Genomic DNA, 23159 nt, shown 5'->3' on the forward strand with positions numbered 1-23159 from the left:
GTGAGTAGCTCTGTTATATGTTTCATATCACCATCAGAAGTCTTATAACTATAGCTAAACAGTAATTTCAAGATCAAAATGAAGTACGTAGAATTAATGTACAGCAACCCACATTCTAAAGGCTACTGATGAAATCGGTGTTCATGTGCTAACTAAAGTCTTCGTCATCAGGAGCCATTGGAGGCCAATTTAAGGTTACTTCCATGTCACCAGTGACAGTGGAGGTTTCCCTTCTACAAACTATTGCAGTCTTGGGCTTTGCTCTTATTAGTTCACTCAATGTAACTCAGGACTATAGCTCTCATAGGCTGGTTAAAACAAAGCCCAGAACTAAAACATGGTGTCTCTCATGGTGCGATCTCATTGGTAACCTAACACTAATGTGCTAATTAGAGAGAAAGGTGATTAAGTAATGTATGAAAATGAGGTTGTACACTTCCAGTTTTCTCACTTTATATACTGCATCGTACGTAGCATACTTTTTTTTGTTGTAAACTTTGTTTATTGGTATTTTCACTGGTTGCGTAACCATTGGTACATGTGTATGCCCCTCTTTTTTTTTGTAAACTTTGTTTATTGGTATTTTCAGTGGTTGAGTAACCATTGGTACATGTGTATGCCCCTCATTACATGACATCTTTCCGAACTTATATAATACAGTCGGGTCATATATAATATCTTAATCATTGTGATACTCTGCTGGTCTTTATACAATCTATCCACATGTGCATGACATTATCACATCTTGCTTAATCCTGTTTTCGGCTTTCCTCAGTTAATCGTTTATATGGTGATAGCTAGAGTGCTGAGTCAACTATGGAGTAACAATAAAGGAATTACATAAACTATGCGCAGGAAAGATAAGTTGTGGCAGAGTGGGAGTAGGCCATGCTTGTGTATCTAGATCACCCATCCGAGAGATTTACACCAGGCGTCCACCCGTCCCCTGTTCTAATGTGGTGGTATAGCCTTTTCCGACGGGGTTCTTCTTCATCCCAGAGGTAGTCATGTGTTCGAACCAAGGACTTTAGCGTCAGCCAGCCGCCCCCAAGATCCTCCCTATGCAGGAGAGTAGTGAGGCCTCTCTGGTGTATGCGCCACAGGTACCTGTGTCCTCCCGCTCTTCTCCTTCCCCATTACCCATCACCATGGTCCCTCTCCAATGTAGTTACGTCCTCCCCAGGCTCCCGCATCCCCCCCATCCCTCGTCTCTGGGCCTCCCAAGCTTCGGGTATTTCTGTCCACAGTGGGGCTGTAGGTCATGTCCGAATCCCTCGTGCTTCCTCCCTTTGCAGCGGCTGTAATTCGGCCTGGTCCCTCCTCCAGTCCGCCAAATGCGGGCCCGTTTGGGATTTCCAGGCCATGGTGATTTTACGCCTGAATAAGACCAGGGCAAGATCCAAGAACCTACTGCCTACTCTCTTGGAAGCTGGCCGTGTATGCAAACCCAACAAGCACAGGAAGAGGTCTAGGTCTAGTTGTGTGCCCAGGGTCCCCCCCCAACTCCTCCATTACTCCCATCCAGCCTCTCTGTATGTTTGGGCAGTCCCAGACCATGTGATGGAATTCTGGGTCTAACGCTTTACATCTGGGGCAGTCCCTGGGCCCACTACCATATATTACTCTAAGCCTGTGTAGGTACGTTCTATGTACATAGTTTTACTGAATATATTGGAAGCATGTATTGCTGGATACTTTCCAGGGGTATGCTAGCACTCTCTGCCATTCTACATCCGTCAGGTCTTTGCCTCCCTGTCTCCTCCCATTTCGTCCGTAGAGTCTGTAAGGACGTCAGTGTAGCCCCAGTAAGAGCCCTGTAGAGTTTGGTAATCAAGTGACTGTCCTCCCCGCTGTCAATAGTAGGTGCAATATAGCATGCGTCTCTGGCTCTGCATTCACTGTAGGCCATAATTTCCGCACAGCTAGGACCAGTGTCCGATACGTCAGGAACTGTCCCACTGGGACCCTGTCCTCCTCCCACCAGTCCTGCAAAGGGGCACAGAACCCCCTCGCAGAAAAGGTCTCCCAATGCCAATACTCCCGCCTGGGTCCAAGGCCTCACCTGGCTTCTCATCAGGGTGCGGCAAGGCACTCCCAACGGTATACCAGTCAGTGGCACCCCAGGGTAGTCGGCCACTGTCACTCCAGTGCGCTTCAAACATCTTCTCCAACAAGAGAGGGCCGCTGTCAGCAGGATGGTCCGCCCAGGCAGAAGATTGCCGGCACCCAGCAGGCCAGCCAGAAGGAGACCCGGTTTTATTTCACCACTAGGTACACTCAAGTCCATCTGGTGCGTCCCCGACAGCCATCTAGCCACCCACTGAAGTTGGCATGACAGATAATACAATTCAAAATCCGACACCGCCAAACCTCCTTCTATCGCGGGTCGGCAAAGAGTGGAGAGGGATGTCCGTTGACGACCCCCATCCTACAGGAGCCCCGTTAAGGAGCGCATTCAGGTCCCTAAACCAGGTCGTCGGTATAGCCACTGGGAGGTCGGTAAAATAATATAGTAGGCGGGGTAACATAACCATTTTAGACAATGCCACTCAGGCCATCATTGGGAGTTTCAGGGAGCTCCAGAATGTCACAGAGGGTCGTAAAGATCAGAGTGCTGCACCAAGGTTTCCATCGTGTAGATCACTTGGATCGTGAAAGACCTGAATACCCAAGTATCTGAAAGTATGTGGGGACCAAGGAATATCAACAGGGCACGAGATGGGCGCCCAGTGCCCTCAGGTAATGGGAAAGCATACGTTTTCCTCCTATTCACCCTGAGACCGGATGGGATACTGAATCCCTCAAGCAGTGTGAGTGCCCAAGGAATCCTGGACATGCCATCCCGCAAATAAATCAGTAGATCGTCTGCATAAAGCGAGATGATGTGTTCCACACGACCCCACGGCACTCCTCTTCCACGCCCCTCCACTCGGAACTGTGCTGCCAGGGGCTCAATATCAATCGCGAACAGTAAGGGTGAAAGAGGGCAACCCTGCCTGGTCCCCTGGTATATATTCGGTAAGTATCTAACACCACCCAACCCGCCTGCACTCTCACCACCGGATGACCGTACAGCAGCTCAACCCATCGTATCCAATTCTCTCCCAACCCCATTTGAGCATCACTGCCCGTAAATAATCCCACCTTACTGAGTCAAATGCCTTTTCAAGATCTGCTGATAGAAGCACAGCCTCAGGGTGCCGTTCCTTGTGCACTATGTGTAGAAGCGTGAACAGCCGTCTCAGGTTCAGGGAGGTATTACGCTTGGGTACAAAACTATTCTGGTCCTCATAGACGAGGTGAGGGACATGGCACAATAACCTATTAGCCAGCTCTTTGCTAAGGATTTTGAAGTCGCAATTCAGCATGGACAGGGGTCGGAAGTCAGTCACCGACGCCTCTTTTGATTTGGTCTTGGGCGGAGGAACCACCAATGCCTCCCGCAGAGTCCCCGGTAAAGTGCCTGACTCGTAAGCTTCAGTATAGAGGTCAACCAGCGCTGGGGCCAGGAGTTCCGCATGTCTTGTAGTACTCCATGGGGAGACCATCTGTGCCCGATGTTTGGCTAATTGTGTTATAGCAGTTTTCACCTCATCCAAGGTGAGCGGCTCCCCCAGAGGGCCCCTGTCCTCTGGTTTAAGGGTGACCAATGGAAGGGACTGCAGTTGGTGATCCAGTGACTGCGGCAGATCTTCCTCGGGTTGCCTATAAAGGGAAGTATAATAGGATTTAGAAGCGTTGTTTATCTCGGATGGAGCATAGACATGATCTCCATCCGTCCTCCGTACATTCATGTTCGGAGCGCCATTCCCCCACCCTCGGGTCGCACCAACCAAGCCAGCAGCTTGCCCGATCTACCCTCCTCCTCTTGTACAGACGTCATGTGCTTCCGATAATCGTGGCACCGTAGCCTTTCCAGTGTTTGATTTAACGATTCCCTTGTTTAAAGGAGTCTGTGCTGCGCCGTCGGGTCCGCACCCTGCTCGACCTCCCTATCATGGAGTTATTTTTCCAGTCGGTTCAATTCACGCACAAGGGTTCGTCTGATCCCCACCGACTGTCACATACAGTGACCCCGTGTCACCACCTTGAGAGTCTCCCACTCGGTGCGGCGTGACTCCGTTGAGCCCTTATTGATGCTAATGTGTTCCAGAAGGTGAGCCCTGCGTCCCTCCCTGTACACTGGGTCCTCCAGGGCCCTTGGCTGAAGCCTCCATGACGGAGTGGGTGCCCTCGCCCCTGCACCCTGCCAGGTGATAACTAACAGGCTGTGGTCCGATAAAGTACAGCCCAGATACTCGGAGTGGATTATCTTGTGGGAAATGGAGCCAGTGCACATCACTCGATCTATTCTGGTATGTAGGTGGTGAAGCCTTGAGTAGAAGGAGTAATCCCTATTGAAGGGGTGCTGGACCCGCCAAACATCCTCTAACTCCCAGTGACTCGACCAGTCGTTAAGGTTTTTCACCATTTTAAGTGCTGTTGCCCCAGGCAGGGGAGGGAAGGAGCAGTCTATCCCAATGTCCATTACGCAGTTAAAGCCCCCCCCCCCCCCCCTCCAATCAAGAATCGTCCCCACTGTGAACCTGGCCAATCACCCTGAGAGTGCCTGCCAAAAGGGAGTATGCTCCTGTTTAGGGGCATATACTCAACTCAGCACTATGAGCCTGCCTTGCAGTCTGCCCTCCACTATAGCGTATCTGCCGATTGGATCCAAGTCCATGGTGAGGGGCTCAATTGGGACTCCAGCCCTAACCCAAATCAGAGCGCCCCTTGCAAACGCCGAGTATGTGGTGACGAAGAGCTATCCCTTCTATCTGCTTCTTAATTGAGCCACCTCCCAAGCGGTAAGATGCGTTTCCTGGAGCAGGGCTATATGTACCCCCCTTCTCTTTAAGTATGGTGAGATCTTATGGCGTTTAACAAGTGACCCCATCCCCCCGATATTCCAAGCTATTAGTTTGTAATCCATTGCTGGATGGGAATAAGGCCGGTAAGGAGCATCTGCCCCCCCCCCCCCCCCAGTGGCAATCATTTCTCAGCTCTATCCCAGGTCCTGCAGGTGCCACTGTCAATGTTAATTTCAAGGTGACTGATCTCCTGCGCATTTGAAAAGAAAAAAACATCAAACCCCAACTCCCGCTTCCCAGGGCAATACTGCAACAAGCGGTTGTCCAGCATGCGCACAACAAACAGAACAGTAACGCTAAGTCATATAGAGTTCTCGCCATTCAGTAAATATCGGTAGAGAATCCAGGCGAGGGGGCCATGATCGCTGCGGGCCCGTAGTCAAACAGCCCCAGAGGAGAGTCCGGCGCCCTTCACTTGACTCATCACAAATCACCTGCCGTTTGGGGAGTCACTCTTGGAGCATCGTCAGAATGGTGGGAATCTGAATCCGAGGTGTGGGTTCGATGGTCTGATTCACCTCCACTGGCGTCCTCGGCTGGGGTCCCCTGTTTTAGTGATGCCACAGCCTCCAAGGCGGACCACCTGTCTCTGTGCTGGAGTTGGCCTCGATCCTGGGGGGGATCTGTTCCGCTGTCTCCTCGCTCCCCTGCGTCCCTGTCGATGCGAAGCTTTCGGCGGGGCACCAGAGTGCCCCTCCGCCTTGTGCGCCTCCAGCCACTCCCAGGCCTCCTCCGGTGTTTGAAAGAAAGTGCTATGACCCCCCAGAATCACTCTCATCCTAGCTGGGAATAGGAGCGAGATGTGGATACCCGCATCTCTCATAGCCCTCTTCACCGCTGTGTAGGAGGCCCGCCTAGACTGCACTTCGGCAGTAAAGTCCGGAAAGAGGGTCACTGATCCATTGTCCACTCTGAAGGGCCCTGCTTCTCTGGTTCTGTCTCTATCCCTATAGTGGAGCAATTTAGCCACCACAGTTCGTGGGGGGCCGTCCAGGCGCGTCTGGTCTTGACGGCGCTTGGTGGGCTCTCTCCAAGGCAAAGAAAGGGGTGAGCAGTCCCGGGGCGACTTCCTGCTGCAACCATTTTTCAAGAAAGTCACCGCATCAGCACCCACAGTCCTTCTGGCAGTCCAGTAATGCGCACATTGTTTCTTCGGTTCCAGCCTTCAGCATCTTCGGCCCGACGTTCCAGTCTCTGAACACGGTCTGTCAGGGGCGCTATGGTGGCCTGTGTCTCTTGTTGCGCTGGGGCCAGCTCTGTAAGCGTTGTCTCTGCGCATCGGACCCTATCTGATAGCTTCTGGTGGTCTGCACTTGGCAGGCCCAGTTCCACTGATACCTTGCTGATTTCTCGCTGGAGAGTGGTCTTGGACTCCTCTATAGCCCCTAGGATCTTGTCCAGAGAGACTTTTAAGGAGTGCTTCAATGGTTCGGCCATGTCTATATTGCTCTGGTTGCCGCCGTGGCCTCTCCCCTGCAACCTTCCCTTATTACGGTTTTTAGTAGACATGCAGCTGTGAGGGTCAAGGCAACCCCAACGGAGGGTCGACAGCAGTCAGTGTCCGTACGCAGACTCACTCTGCCGCTTCCCAGAGTGGATGCAATCTGTGGAGGGCCCAGCTTCCAGGGGTAGCTCACCTCCAGTAGAAGTCTGCTGCTGATCCCCTTTTTCCCCTCTCCAGGTAGGCCTCTCTGGCCACAGGGCCCTGCTAGCTGCAATCAGTGTCACTATGGAAACATGCCCCACCGGGGCGCATTTTTCCATGATTTAGCAGCCGTGGTCTCAAATCGGCCGCTGCCCAGGTGTATCTTGTTCAGCCTCCAAGTGCTGCAGGGCACATCACTGGACCCACCTGGTCATGCCTCCATGTTGGATTCAACTGGGCCACGTGCAGGTGGGGCGCTCCCATCTGTGCGCCATGCGACTGCACTCCGGTAAGTCTGCCCCGGAGCGCTCTGTTTCTCCCCTTTATTCCTGCTTGGTTGGGCCCCTCCTGCACCGCTGCGACGGGCCCCAGCGCTCACCTCGATGTCACAGCTCCTGGTCTCCCACCGCAGTAGGTGGCAGCAAGCCCTTGGGTGACCCCGATCCGCAGCGGCCCTGGCTTGCCTCCCCGTCAGCCAGTCTTCCTGCGCGGCTCCAAGACTGCCGTCCCGGCCCTCAGAACTGCTGTGCCGTCATGGCGCCTCCTCAGGCAGTCTCTCCGCCCGCGGTGCCAGGACTCAGATGGCGCTGCCTGGCTCCGGGGGCGCACCAAACCACAGCCGCCCAGGTGCTCCTCTCTACTGCTGTGCAGTCCGGACCTGCCGCGGGTCGCAGCGCCGCACCAGGCTGTGCTCCCAGTGCTCGACGCCACAGCGGTCCTCCGCTGGCGGGTGCAGTCGGCTGCAACAACGTCTCCGTCTCACCCCACCATTCCCTGTGACCACAGCCCCTCCGGGGCTATGTAATTAGGATAAATGTTGGGCCCAGGCGGAGCGGAGCGATTACACATCCGCCATTGCTGCCGATCAGGCCACCCCCCTACGTAGCATACTTAGTGTCTGGGAAATGAATTCCCATCTACGAACCCTTGCAATCTTGGACTTAAATTGGTGCAATTTGCGAGAACTCTGGATTGCAGCTCGCAGAATGTATTGGGTTGTTAAATATGAGGCCAGGACTGGAGCATGGTGCCCCCATTGATTAGGGACCATCTAGTAACTTTGCACAAATAGAATAATTGAGCAAGTAGGAGCTAAATGAAAAAAGAAGTTGTAGTACATGAAGTTACTACAAAGCAAACCATATAAGGGTTCTAAAGATACTGTATTTTTTTTTTTTTTTTTTTTTTAACTTTTTAGACACACAGTGATATCCAATTTCATCACAGAGGGAAAATCATGATCAGTACATAAATATCCAGATATCAGTTATTAACATTATTCATACATAGACCAGGCGAATGATCATGAAAAAAAGCAAGAGAATCCATTAGTTGCTTGGTTTTCTATCTATCCATTCTCAGGGCCCTGCAGCCATGAAAGCAGGGGTGCCCAGATTTTAGAGCCTCTTTTTCTAGATGCGGCGCTCTTTATTCTATATAAGCAATATTCCAGATAATATACAGATAAAAGCCTTGTAATCCATTGATTCCAAGAAGGGGGGGGGGTCAGATTCCCGCCAATCAGACGCCACACACCCACGTAATACAGACATTGCCAAAAACAAAAAATATCTCGATTGATCCTGGCAACAGACTCATCAACCCCCAACAACACTAGTTGAGGTGTTAAGTTAATATTCTGTTTCAGGACTTTTTTCAAGAATTCGGATATATCGTTAATGAGCCTAAACAGTTTCCCACAGTTAATAAACATATGGCAGAGGTCTGCCTCCGAGCTACCACACAGCCGACAGGTATTACCCTCTGTCCTTCCCCAGCTGGCAATCTTAGCCGGTGTGTAGTATAAATTATACAGAACCTTGTAATGCTGAGCTTGCGGGCCGGCTGACAATAAAACATTTTGAGCCATGTCTATGGATTCCTAAACTGCAGATTCATTAGCACCTACCCGCAGCTCCCATTCCTTGACAAGCAGCGCCACATCATCCTGTACTAAATCTAGGAGAAGCGGGTACAAGTTCCTGATAGGACAACCTGTGGCTTTACCCACGGCATCCAACAGCCCGATCCTTCCCCCACACGGGTTGTGTTTGAAAGTAGTCAGTAGGAAGTTCCTAATCTGCAAGAATTTTTTTTAAAAACTCTATCTAGGGCAAACTCTGGTTTCAAATCCTCAAACGTCTTTAGTTGACCGCTCTCAAGAAAAAGATCGCCCACTTTCTGGACCCCATGATTAACCCATCTTATACAATGCCTGTTTTTAAAAATCTCTGGAAACATAGGTGTGTTCCAGAGTGGCGTGTAATAACAAACCCGCCCCATGCCTATCTTGCGCGTGACCTGCGCCCATGCCTTAAAAGCAGCTCTGATCGTTTTGAATTTAACCTTCTTGAATTAGCTAGGTTCTAGAATTCGCAAGAAGACTGCATCAGCCTCCTTACCCCAGATCAGTGTATAAATTGAAGGAAGAGTGTCTTGCATGGTTCTATCCATAAAACATAATGTCTGTGCATATTGTAATACAGCCGCCAAGTAATATGATTTTAAGCTAGGGAGCACCCACCCCCTCTCTCCCTTGGGAGTATTAAATAGCGGAAAGCCCGGCGTGTTTTGGTGTAAGACCATATAAAATTGCTAGTCAATCCTTCCATTTGTTTAAACCATTCCTGCCCAATTTCTAGCGGTATAGTTCTAAAAAAATAAATAAAGCACTTTGGGGGAAAAAAGGTCATTTTTATCACTTTACAGCATCCCACCAACGAAAATTTGTAAATTATTGATTCGGCGCCGGTCCTTCTTAGCCTTTGTTAAAACCGGAGCCAGGTTTATTTCTACTATCTCATCAAGGTTTGATGTCAGCTTGACTCCTAGATATTGAACTTGGGTCCTTTTGTGCTCGTCCTCAATAGTTGTCCAGCCATTTACTAATATTTGACATTTAGTTTTATTCAGTAAATAACCGGACACCCTTCCAAATCGTGCAGCTATATGTTCTATTTCCTTTAAGGCAATCACAGGGTCAGGTGTAACGACTGCAATGTCGTCCGCATAGGCAAGTATTTTTGTGCTGGCCTCTATCAGTTCCACTGGTCTGATCAAACTGTTGCTTAACAATTTCCTAATCAATGGATCAATATATCAGGCAAACAGCAGCGGTGAGCACGCTGCTGAACAGCCTTAATAAACCCAGGACCTATATTGTTTTTACGCAGAATTGTCCATAGGAAGGACCAATGCACCTGATCAAACGCTTTTTCCGCGTCAAGCAGTATTACTGCTATCGGAAGCTTAGCCACAGCCCTGGCAACCAATAATGTAAATACGCATCTGATATGATCGGCTGTGCCTTTTCCAGGTATAAACCCGTGCTGCCACGGAGATACTAGATTAGAAATCACTAAGCTTAGTCGACTAGCGAGTACCTTCGCATAGATTTTGGCATCGCTATTAATTTTTAAAAATCGGGCGATATGAGCCCGGTAAATGTAGTTCCTTACCTTTAAAAAAAAAAAAAAAAAAAAAAACTATTGTATTAGCCTCTTCCCATTAGGTCGATTGTGGGGACCCTGTCTGTACTCCAAGAAATAGGCTAAGAAGTTCCTCCCTTAACTCCAAAAAAAAGATTTTATAAAACTCAAGGGGAATCTGATCTGATCTGATCTGAGTCTGCTGCTTTTCCACTTGCAAGAGCACTGATTGCTGCTCCAATTTCCTTATCTGACAAAGGGGCTTCTAACTAACTTTTATCTCCTTCCTGTAACTGCCCCAACGAGATATTTACCATGTTCTGGTTAATCTCCTCCTCCAGGAGATACACTTCTTGCGAATAGAGTTTTTGATAAAACCGTCTAAACACTGCTAAAAGTTCGGGGCCACCGCTGACTAATTGCCCACCTTCATTCTCGAGTGCGCTAATATTACCGTGGGTTAACTTCTGCCTTATTTTTAAAGCCAGCTGCTTACCAGCTTTCTCGCTATATTCATAGCATTCCTGCCGATATGACAAAAGCTTAGCAGCTGACGTTTACATATAGATCTTTACAGCCTCTGCTTTCAGCTTTGTCTGTATTAGCTCCACTCCAGCAAAACCACCGACCCATTTTATCCGTAAACCGTTTAAAAACCACCAGAGACGTAATACGCGTAAGTATAGCTAACCCTCTAGTGGTTAATGTAGGAGGCTGGACTGGCTTGTAGTGAGTACCTAGGGGTACTTGCACCTTGCACCAGGCCCAGTTATCCCTTATTAGTGTATAGGGTGTCTAGCAGCATAGGCTAATAAATAATGTTAGCTTAGCAGAGCAGCTTAGGCTGAAAAAGGAGACGAGTGAAGCTCCTACAGTACCACTAGTGTCATATGCACAATATCATAAGAAAACACAATACACAGATATACTAAAAATAAAGGTACTTTATTTTTATGACAATATGCCAAAAGTATCTCAGTGAGTACCCTCAGTATGAGGATAGCAAATATACACAAGATATATGTACACAATACCAAAATATGCAGTAATAGTATTAGAAAACAGTGCAAACAATGTATAGTTACAATAGGATGCAATGGGGACACATAGGGATAGGGGCAACACAAACCATATACTCCAAAAGTGGAATGCGAACCACGAATGGACCCCAAACCTATGTGACCTTGTAGAGGGTCGCTGGGACTATTAGAAAATAGTAAGGGTTAGAAAAATAGCCCACCCCAAGACCCTGAAAAGTGAGTGCAAAGTGCACTAAAGTTCCCCAAAGGACATAGAAGTCGTGATAGGGGAATTCTGCAGGAAAGACACAAACCAACAATGATGGATTTCCAGTCGAGGGTACCTGTGGAACAAGGGGACCAAGTCCAAAAGTCACAAGCAAGTCGGAGATGGGCAGATGCCCAGGAAATGCCAGCTGTGGGTGCAAAGAAGCTGCTACTGGACAGTAGAAGCTGTGGTTTCTGCAGGAACGACAAGGGCTAGACTTCCCCTTTGGAGGATGGATCCCCCACGCCGTGGAGAGTCGTGCAGAAGTGTTTTCCCGCCGAAAGACCGCCAACAAGCCTTGCTAGCTGCAAATCGTGCTGTTAGTGTTTTTGGATGCTGCTGTGGCCCAGGAGGGACCAGGATGTCGCAATTGCGTCAGGGGACAGAGGGGGCGTCGAGCAAGACAAGGAGCCCTCTCAGCAGCAGGCAGCACCCGCAGAAGTGCCAGAAACAGGCACTACGAGGATGCGTGAAACAGTGCTCACGCGAAGTTGCACAAAGGAGTCCCACGTCGCCGGAGAACAACTTAGGAGGTCGTGCAATGCAGGTTAGAGTGCCATGGACCCAGGCTGGACTGTGCACAAAGGATTTCCGCCGGAAGTGCACGGAGGCCAGAGTAGCTGCAAAAGTCGCGGTTCCCAGCAATGCAGTCTGGCGTGGGGAGGCAATGACTTACCTCCACCAAACTTGGACTGAAGAGTCACTGGACTGTGGGAGTCACTTGGACAGAGTTGCTGGATTCAAGGGACCTCGCTCGTCGTGCTGAGAGGAGACCCAGGGTACCGGTGATGCAGTTCTTTGGTGCCTGCGGTTGCAGGGGGACGATTCCGTCGACCCACGGGAGATTTCTTCGGAGCTTCTAGTGCAGAGAGGAGGCAGACTACCCCCACAGCATGCACCACCAGGAAAACAGTCGAGAAGGCGGCAGGATCAGCGTTACAGAGTTGCAGTAGTCGTCTTCGCTACTATGTTGCAGTTTTGCAGGCTTCCAGCGCGGTCAGCAGTCGATTCCTTGGCAGAAGGTGAAGAGAGAGATGCAGAGGAATTCGGATGAGCTCTTACGTTCGTTATCTAAGGAATCCCAAGAGACAGAGACCCTAAATAGCCAGAAAAGAGGGTTTGGCTACCTAGGAGAGAGGATAGGCTAGCAACTCCTGAAGGAGCCTATCAGAAGGAGTCTCTGACGTCACCTGCTGGCACTGGCCACTCAGAGCAGTCCAGTGTGCCAGCAGCACCTCTGTTTCCAAGATGGCAGAGGTCTGGAGCACACTGGAGGAGCTCTGGGCACCTCCCAGGCGAGGTACAGGTCAGGGGAGTGGTCACTCCCCTTTCCTTTGTCCAGTTTCGCGACAGAGCAGGGCTAAGGGGTCCCTGAACCGGTGTAGACTGGCTTATGCCGAAATGGGCACCATGTGTGCTCATGAAAGCATTTCCAGAGGCTGGGGGAGGCTATTCCTCCCCTGCCTTCACACCATTTTCCAAAGGGAGAGGGTGTAACACCCTCTCTCAGAGGAAGTCCTTTGTTCTGCCATCCTGGGCCAGGCCTGGCTGGACCCCAGGAGGGCAGAAGCCTGTCTGAGGGGTTGGCAGCAGCAGCAGCTGCGGTGAAACCCCGGGAAAGGCAGTTTGGCAGTACCAGGGTCTGTGCTACAGACCACTGGGATCATGGGATTGTGCCAACTATGCCAGGATGGCATAGAGGGGGCAATTCCATGATCATAGACATGTTACATGGCCATATTCGGAGTTACCATTGTGAAGCTACATATAGGTAGTGACCTATATGTAGTGCACGTGTGTAATGGTGTCCCCGCACTCACAAAGTCCGGGGAATTGGCCCTGAACAATGTGGGGGCACCTTGGCTAGTGCCAGGGTGCCCTCACACTAAGTAACTTTGCACCTAACCTTTACCAGGTAAAGGTTAGACATATAGGTGACTTCTAAGTTACTTAAGTGCAGTGTAAAATGGCTGTGAAATAACGTGGACGTTATTTCACTCAGGCTGCAGTGGCAGGCCTGTGTAAGAATTGTCAGAGCTCCCTATGGGTGGCAAAAGAAATGCTGCAGCCCATAGGGATCTCCTGGAACCCCAATACCCTGGGTACCTCAGTACCATATACTAGGGAATTATAAGGGTGTTCCAGTAAGCCAATGTAAATTGGTAAAATTGGTCACTAGCCTGTTAGTGACAATTTGAAAGAAATGAGAGAGCATAACCACTGAGGTTCTGGTTAGCAAAGCCTCAGTGAGACAGTTAGGCATCACACAGGGAACACATACCTATAGGTCACAAACTTATGAGCACTGGGGTCCTAACTAGCAGGGTCCCAGTGACACATAACAAACATACTGAAAACATAAGGTTTTCACTATGAGCACTGGGCCCTGGCTAGCAGGATCCCAGTGAGACAGTGAAAACACCCTGACATACACTCACAAACAGGCCAAAAGTGGGGGTAACAAGGCTAGAAAGAGGCTACTTTCTCACAGTTGTATTCTGGTTTTAATACACCACCAGCTTCCATCCAGGAAATTCCATTAAGTGCTTCTGCGCACCAGCAATATGTGTCTCCACCATACAGATAATATCTGTATGGCCTTAAAACCTTCCCTTACCACCTGATGTTTTTTGCCATCGTTGAGCCCGCAAACATTCACTGTAGCTATACGCATTTTACTTTCCTGACCCATATTATTAATCGTCTTCTTCTATACTCTGCTTGCACCAACCGCCTAGTTTTTCCAAATTCTGCGTTGATAAAAACCATAGCATTGCTACCATCCTTCCCACTGTGTGCCACTTTACACCCTCTCCCCCCCCACCCTGATCAACACCACCCCCTCCCCTCAAAAACAATAAACCTCACTGTACTGTCCCACCCTCCTACCCCTACCCAACAAATGAGATCGCCAGGCCGCTTGGCCCTTAAGATGGAAGTCGTCCACCCCCCCGACCCAGCCCGCTAATAAGACAAACATAGCCCAGAATCTTATCCACCACAGCAGCCCCCACCTACCACAACTGCAGCAAATCGGAGTAAAAAGAAGAAAAAAACACAACAAAAACAGGCGGAGGGGGAGCCCCTAATAAAAAACAAAAAAAATAACACTATGCTTAAGCTTCAATTCCCCCCCCCACCCCCCCAAATAGCAAAAACCCATGGTTCAACTTACTTTTCCACCACTGTTGCTGTCGCTTAATTGCCGCAAGTATTCCCCCGCTTTAATTTCGGACAAGAAAGTCCGTGTTGTTGCTTTATAGATGATTTTTAGCCGAGCGGGACTTAGAAAATACGCCTCTGCCCCTGCTTCCTGAAAAGGTACAATCAGCTGTCTCAGCCGCCATTGTCTCTCTACAGTAGCATGTGCAAAGTCTGGTCTTGAAAAAAAGGATACCCCTTCTACATTTGCCCTTGAGTTGGGGGAAGGTTTTTGCAAACGCTGTCTGCCGCAGCAGAAAATTGCCAAAATATATAATAATGGCCCTAGGGTAGTTCTGCCCTCCACTGGTATCCCGTGTTTGTTTTTTCTTAAACAGTAGAAATCGATGTGCTCTCTGAATCTCTGTCTCTCAGATCCATTCGGGAAGGTCTGGGAAAGCTTTCTTGAATAACGACACTATGTAAGCCCTGTTGTTTGCCCTTCCAGCCCTTCCACTACGCCCCGGATCAGGAGGTTGTTCTGTCGCTGACGGTTCTCTGCATATTCTAATTTCCACTGCATGTCCAAAATCTGTTGTTCCTGTGTGGTCGTCTGTTTAGCTGTAGCCTTAACCTCTGTCTCCAGAGCATCGGTGCGGGTCTCCATTGAGGTAATGCGAGTACATACATCATGGCAGGACTTCACCACTCTTTTAATGGAGGACTGTAGTTGTTTATTCACAATTTTAGCCTTCCTGCTCTCTTTTTGTGTTTGCTCATGATTGTGAACCATAGTACGGTATATTAATTCCAGCGAGGGGCCCCCGGCCTGTTCTGAGGGCCCAATTGTTAATCCTGTTGGGGTATCATCGGAAATGCAGATTTTTGAAAATGCCTGCTGGGTGGCCGTATAGTCCCACTGAAGTTCACCTACACCTTCTTGGTCATTCGGCTGCGCCGCTCTAGGCATTATCCCCAGGTTACCACCATTGCTGAATCGATCAATCGATTTCCTTCTACAAGTCAATTTATTCGACCCCCAAATGCTAGCAGCAGAGCTGCATTCTGAGTCAATATCTGTTAATGGGGTCTCTTTATCTGATTTCTTAGACTCGTCAGAGAGAGAGAAAAAGCTCTCTGCAGTGTCCGCTTTTCCAGTATCGCCTATAGCCCCCAATAGTTTATCCTCCTTCCCCCCGCGACTGGTGCTCAGTGCTTTAGATTTGGATATTGGGGAGATCCTTTCCGCATCAGTGGACCTATGTAATGTCTCGTTTTGAGTTGAGCTGCTAGTCCCTTCTCGCCTGATAGTCTCCCCCAGGTCAGCATTCCCCTCCATCAGCAGTCAGGGGTCTGTTCTATTGACATCCCGCAGGGGGGGTCCATATCACTACCCCCATATATTAAAGTCATACCTGTCCCATCCAGGCTGTCTGTTCCCCTCGGCCACCATTCCTGTGGAGGATTCCAGGTCACCGTTACCTTTCGAGGGCCCAGCTCCTTCATTACGTAGTTCCTTTTGGGGGGGAGAGGGGGGCTGATTTTTCCTCACTGTTTGTTTGAACATTGCTGGGACCTGTGCAACATTCCCCTGTGATTTTTTCCATCGCTCCTTGCTGTAATCCTTTTCCGTGAGCGCTGGTTCGGTCCTTAGAGGGGGTTTCTTATCTCTCCTCCCTGCATTGGCCTCCAGGCTGCTCTTCCCCCGTACCATTCGGGGAGTCTTTGTGGTCTTGGGCGCCATCAGCAGCCAGCTGAGCACCGCCGCGACTCCAGTGCGGGTGCTGCAGCCTGCGAGCAGTAAACAGAGTGGCAGCCGCTGCGGCGTGACTCAGGCAGCCGCGAGTCGAACCAAGCGGTACACGGCACTCCTGGCTGTGCACTGCCCTCCAGATTGTCGTGCCGCGCACCACCATGAAAACGCAGTTGTGGTGTCATTTCCACCTGCAATCATTCCGTGCGGCGCTACCGGCCAAAAACGGAGACTGCCGTGGTATCAGCGAACCAGCGGGCCAGGCAGGAAAGCTGGTCCGAATCAGCCAAATCTCCCGGCCGCCATCTTGGATCCTCTACCTCCAAAGATACTGTATCAAGTGCACTTTCATTGGCATATCCAGATGCCGTAGGTAAAGTGAGTTTTAGGGCTTTATTTAGACGTTCATGGACACGATACACTGTCACAAATGTTCTGTCCGTGGTGTTGCAAGTGCATTAAAGTCTGTGGCACTTGTACTACAGTGGACAGAATAACCATCCAATTTGTAAGAGAACATCCTGTCCCTAAAGCTCTAAATAGGGCCCATAGTCTGAGTATGGAGCATTATGGTCCTTCATTGTCTCTTTGTCACCTGATCTGTGCTTTGTCATGCAGTTTTTCCTAAAAAGACAGGTTTTGTGTTCTTCCTCAACCACTGTTAATATTTTTCGAGGATGTGCCAATTGCCTGAACTGTAGCTGAGTTATTTTGCCTATGGTTAACTCTAGCTGTACCCTTAGCCTCAAGGAATTTATGGTAAATTGTGATCCGTGAGCTTGGGTAAATAGGCTAGTTCTAACCATTAAATACTCAGTGTTCCTTTTAGCCAGTAGATTATTTGCTTTTGATCACTTTTAACCCCTTCGCTGTCAGGCTTTTTCACCCTCGGGTGCCAGGCCTTTTTTGGCTATTTGGGGCAGTTTGCGCTTAGATCTCATAACTTTTTGTCCGCATAAGCTACCCACGCCAAATTTGCGTCCTTTTTTCCAACATTCTTGGGATTCTAAAGGTACCCAGAGTTTGTGGGTTCTTCTGGAGGAGACCAACTAATTAGCCAAAATACAGCAAACATTTTTTTTAAATAAAAAAAAGGGAAAAAAGGGCTGTAGAAGAAGGCTTGTGTTTTTTCCCTGAAAATGGCATTAACAAAGGGTTTGCGGTGCTAAAATCACAATCGTCCCAGCTTTCAGGAACAGGCAGACTTGAATCAGAAAACCACATTTTTCAACACAATTTTGGCATTTTACTTAGACATACAACATTTTTACTATTTTTTGTGATTTCAGCCTTTTAGTGACAGAAATGAGTGTGAAACCAGTGCTGGATCCTGGACAGCTAAACATTTCTAAAAAGTAGACACAATTCTGAATAAAGCAAGGGGTCATTTATGTAGACCCTACAAGGTTTTCCTACAGAAAATAACAGATGAAATCAAAATAAAAATTAATTGAGGTAAAAAAAAAAAAAACAGCCATTTTTCTCCACGTTTTACTCTGCAATATCAGATTTTCGAAAGCAATATACAGTTACGTCTGCTGGACTCTTCTGTTTGCGGGGATATATAGGACTTGTAGGTTCATCAAGAACTCTAGGTACCCAGAGCCAATAATGGAGCTTCACCTTGCAATGGGTTTTCATTGCATACCGGGTATACAGCAATTCATTTGTTAAAATATAAAGAGTGAAAAATAGGTATGAAGGAAACCTTACTACTTCCAAGATGGGCATGTGATAATATGTTGAGAAGCAGTGGTTATTTGCACATCTCTGAATCCTGGGGTCCCCATACTAGCATGTGAATTACAGGGCATTTCTCAAATAGACATCTTTTTTACACACTGTCTTACATTTGGAAGGAAAAAATGCAGAGAAAGACAAGGGGCAATAACACTTGTTCTGCTATTCTGTGTTCCTCCAAGTCTCCCGATAAAAATGGCACCTCACTTGTGTGGGTAGGGCTGGGGCCCGCAACAGGAAATACCCTAAAACACAACATGAACACATCACATTTTCCCAAAGAAAACCGACCTGTGTTTTGCAAAGTGGCTAGCTGTGGGTTTTGGGCTCTAGCTCAGCTGGCATCTAGGCGAACCTACCAAACCTGTGCATTGTTGAAAGCTAGACACCTAGGGGAATCCAAGATGGGGTGACTTGTGGGGCTCATACCAGGTTCTGTTACCCAGAATCCTTTGCAAACCTCAAAGTTTGGCAAAAACAATCACTTTTTCCTCACATTTCGGTGATAGAAATTTCTGGAATCTGAGAGGAGCCACAAATTTCCTTCCACCCAGCATTCCCCCAAGTCTCCCAATAAAAATGGTACCTCACTTGTGTGGGTGTAGGCCTTGTGCCCACGACAGGAAATGCCCAAAAACACTATGTGGACACATCAAAATTATCAAATACAAAACTACCTGTTCTGATGGATACAACTACCTGTGGATTCCTCACCTGATGAATACTCCCATGGCGCCAGCATTTGACGGAAATCTTCTTACTAGTCTCTGCACGTCGACGAGGACGTCACTCTAGCCCACGCGACGCCGTCTGACGTCATACAGGCAATAAGAAGTCCTCGCCGACGTGCCGATGACAGTTCCCTTTTTTCCGTGCATTCGAAACGGTTATCTTCGAGGGAGTTACTGTTACCTTCGTGGTTACAGTGTATTGTCTGCTGCGTAGTCTTCTCTGCGGTAACAATGTCTCAGAGGAAGTTGGGTTTCAAGCCCTGTCGAGAGTGTGGGGGCAAGATGTCAGTTACAGATCCTCACTCCGACTGTCTATGGTGTTTGAGCTCTGACCACGACGTCTCGACTTGCGATTCATGTCAACACATGAATCCGAAGGCCCTCAAAGAGCGCGAGGCCAAGTTATTCATGGCAAAGTCAAAGAAGAAGGAGAAACATCATAAGAAGTCTTCTTCGCCAAGGTCTCACCGGCGTCATCGAGACTCCCGGCGCCGTAGAGACTCACGACGTCACTCCAGCAAGGAGTCTCGTTCGAGGTCACCTTCGGCTCGGCGTCGGAGGACTTGGGAGGTCAGCCCCACGGTCACGCCGCATCCATCGACGCCGTTGCCCTCTCCGGCGTCACCGACTTCACCTGGTCAGGCGTCAGTGATTGAGGTGGTGCAGCCTCTTGTGTTTTCTCCGGCGTCGCAGACGTCGAGGCCGGCGTCGGGGTCGCCCTCGATCCAGGCACCCCAGTATCCGGCTTTTCCCACTCCTGGAGCCGATAGTACCGCGTTTCTTAATGCGATGTATACCATCTTTCAGCAGATGGCTCCAGGAGCTGCTCCGGCTGGTCCTTCGGGGCCCTTGGCCTTTTCGTTGGGTGATCCTGCGCCTCTTCGGCCGGCACCCTTTATGCCCTTTCTCCCTTTTGGGAATGTGGGCTCGGCGCCGGTGCCGGCGGCCGCTCCGGTGGCTTCGGATGTTTCGGCCCCGGAGGTTGCCCCTCCGTCGAAGTCAGGATTTTGGCCTGTGACTCCGGTTGGTCCATCGGCTCCAAGACCTCGTCCTCCGGCTCCTGCCTCGGCGCCGAAGCTGCCTGTGGCGCCGGACGCGGCGTCAGATGCTTCTGGAGATCGGCGCCGTTCTTCGACGTCGGCGGAGGCCATGTCGACTCCGCGTATCGAGGAGAGACTTCATTCGAGGAGGCGTGCTCTCCGTCTTTTAGAAGAGCAAGAGTACCAGCGAGTCCTAGAGGAGGGAGAGATTGAGGACTCTGGAGACGGACTGCATGGTCTGGATACAGCCAGTGGGCTGGACACTTCCCCTGAGTGGGACCTTTCATCTCCAGGGGAATATACGGAGGAGGCGGCTTCCTTTCATGCTGTGGTGAGGAAGGCAGTGAGCTTTTTGGACCTGCCTTTGCCGGTGGCAGAGGCAAAGCAGAATTTGCTGACAGAGGTATTGCATCCGGCCTCTGCTGCAGCTGAGCCTCTCTTGCCATTTAATGAGGCTTTGCTGGATCCGGTGTTGGAGGTGTGGAAGAAGCCGGTGTCTTCCTCGGCCGTTCATAGGGCTGTGGCCAGGAGGTATCGAGCTGCACCATCTGACCCTGGCTTTCTCTCTAGACACCCTACGCCGGAGAGCTTGGTGGTGCAAGCCTCCTGTTCCTCAAAGTCAGCGCCTGGTTCCTTCCCGACGGTGCCTGGAGACAGAGACTCCAAGAAACTGGATGCGCAGTCCAAGAAAATATTTTCGTCATGCAGTTTGGCGTTGAAGGCCACCAACGCCACGTGCATTCTGGGGAGGTACATCCATGCGCTGATGGATGATATTTCGTCTTCATTCACGGAGCTTCCCCAGGGTCTTTTGGATGTGGTCTCGGACGCCCAGGCTGCCGCGACCCAGATTATCCAGTCTGGGCTGGACACGACCGACTCGGTGGCCAGGGCGATGGGCACGGCTGTGGTGGCAAGAAGACAGGCCTGGCTCCGAAACTCAGGGTTCTCTGCGGATGTGCAGTCGACCCTGCTGGACCTCCCGTTTGATGGGGACAGACTGTTTGGAGCCAAGGCAGATTCAGCCTTGGAACGATTTAAGGAGAGCAGAGCCACAGCCAAATCGTTAGGACTGCAAGCTCCTTCTTCCTCTGCCTCTTCTAGAATTTTCAGGAGGTTTCGGGGATTTGGGCGTGGCTCTTATTCCTCTTCCTTTCGGGGGAGGTTCCAGCAACCCGCCTCTTCCCTCCCCTATAGGTCATTTAGAGGGAGGGGGAGGGGTGGGGTCCGTACCAGAGGAGCCTCTCAACAGCACTCTGCCTCTTCCTCGTCCTCTGGAGGGGTGCAGCAGGGGAAGCAGCCTTAGGCTTCCACCGTTTCCCACTCACTCCTCTCCTGTAGGGGGAAGATTACAGCGTTTTCTCCACAAGTGGAAGTCTATCACAACGGACACTTGGGTTCTCGGCATTGTGGGAAAAGGCTACGCCCTTCCCTTTCGGGAGTTCCCGCCCCTCATCCCGCCCCGCCCATCTTATTGTTCAGAAGAACACCTCCTGTTGCTAGAACAGGAGGTTCAAGTCCTCCTTTCAAAGGGCGCGGTAGAGTTGGTCCCAGAGCAGGAAAAGGGTCGAGGTTGTTACTCAAGATACTTCCTGATTCCCAAAAAGGATGGTCAGTTGAGACCAATCCTGGATCTGAGGATCTTGAATTGGTTCCTCAAACAGGAAAAGTTCAAGATGCTGACCCTAGCACAGGTGCTTTTGGCGTTGAACAAGGAAGATTGGATGGTGTCTGTCGACTTGCAGGATGCTTACTTTCATGTCCCGATACTCAAGTCGCACAGGAAGTATCTCCGGTTTGTGGTAGGGTCGCAGCACTATCAGTTTGCGGTCCTCCCGTTTGGTCTTACTTCAGCACCTCGAGTCTTCACAAAGGTGATGTCAGTGGTTGCGGCGGAGCTCAGAAGGAAGGGGATAGCAGTATTCCCTTACTTGGACGACTGGTTGATCAAAGCCAAGTCCCCGGAGCTTGTGTCGCATCATCTGCAGTCAACAACCCAGTTGTTGTTCGACCTGGGCTTTTCGGTGAACGTGCCCAAATCTCACCTGGAGCCCTCTCAGCGCCTCCTGTTCATAGGGGCAGTACTGGATACAACATTGAGTCGAGCCTTTCCTCCGCCTCAGCGGATTCAAGATATTCAGGAATTGGTTCCAATGTTTCGAAATGGAGCGGTAGTTCCAGTCCTCAAGGTCCTTCGTCTGCTCGGTCTGTTCGCCTCCTGCATTCTGTTGGTCACGCATGCTCGCTGGCACATGAGGGCTCTTCAGTGGTGCCTCCGAAGGCAGTGGTCTCAACACAAGGGAGATTTAGAAGGTACTGTCAAGATCTCCAGAGATGCTGCTGTGGAATTGAAGTGGTGGATTGCGGGCAACAATCTTTCACAGGGGAAGCCGTTCGCGCAGTCGCCACCAGTGGCCACGGTAATAACGGATGCCTCCACCCTAGGATGGGGAGCTCATCTGGGGGATCTGGAGATCAAAGGGCTTTGGTCTCCAGAGGAACAGGTGTTTCATATCAATCTGTTGGAGTTACGGGCTGTACGTTTGGCTCTCAAGGCCTTCCTCCCATCCCTTCGTGGTCAGTCGGTACAGGTCCTGACGGACAATACTACCACGATGTGGTACATAAACAAACAGGGAGGAGTAGGGTCGTACCTTCTCTGCAGAGAAGCTCTTCAGCTATGGTCCTGGGCAAAGGACCATCAGATTTGCTTGGTGGCAAATCATCTGGCCGGGGTCTTGAATGTACGTGCGGACAGTCTCAGTCGCCAATTCTCGGCAGACCACGAGTGGCGTCTCCATCCAGATCAAGTCTGTTTAATCTTCCAGATGTGGGGGTTTCCTCGGATAGATCTGTTTGCCACTCGGGAGAACGCGCATTGCCCGTTATTCTGCAGCCTCCAGTATCCGATGCAGGGAGCGTTGGGGGACGCGTTTCAGATAACCTGGTGCGACCAGTTGCTTTACGCGTTTCCCCCCATACCCTTGATTCCTCGAGTGTTGAGGAAAATTCGCCAAGACCGGGCCCAAGTCATCTTAATAGCTCCGGATTGGCCAAGGAGGGTATGGTACTCCGACCTTCTCCAACTCTCACTGTGCCCTCCGCTCCGTCTCCCTCTCAGGGCAGACCTCCTCTCGCAGTCGCAGGGGCAGGTTTTACACCCCAACCTCCAGAGTCTGCACCTACATGCTTGGAGATTGAACGGGGCAACCTGAGTTCCTTCTCTCTCCCGCCTGATGTAGTGGATGTTATCTTAGCGGCCAGGCGACACTCCACTAAATCTATCTACGCTAATAGGTGGTCTAAATTTGTTATGTGGTGTGGAGAGAGACAGATTGATCCCTTACATGCTCATCTGTCACATGTTTTGTCTTTTGCACTGTCTCTAGCGCAGAAAGGTTGTGCAGTAGCTACCATTAAGGGTTATTTGTCGGCCTTGTCAGCCTTCATTTGTCTTCCAGACCAACCATCGTTATTTAAATCC

General features: G+C 50.1%; 1 protein-coding gene across 6 annotated transcripts in view; it reads left to right on the plus strand.

The window, feature by feature from the left end:
• ELMO2 (engulfment and cell motility 2) overlaps positions 1-23159 on the plus strand; it is a 334163-nt gene that overhangs the window by 123619 nt on the left and 187385 nt on the right. The window lies entirely within an intron of this gene.

This window comes from Pleurodeles waltl, chromosome 7 (assembly GCF_031143425.1).
Source record: "Pleurodeles waltl isolate 20211129_DDA chromosome 7, aPleWal1.hap1.20221129, whole genome shotgun sequence".
Taxonomy (NCBI): Eukaryota; Metazoa; Chordata; class Amphibia; order Caudata; family Salamandridae; genus Pleurodeles; species Pleurodeles waltl.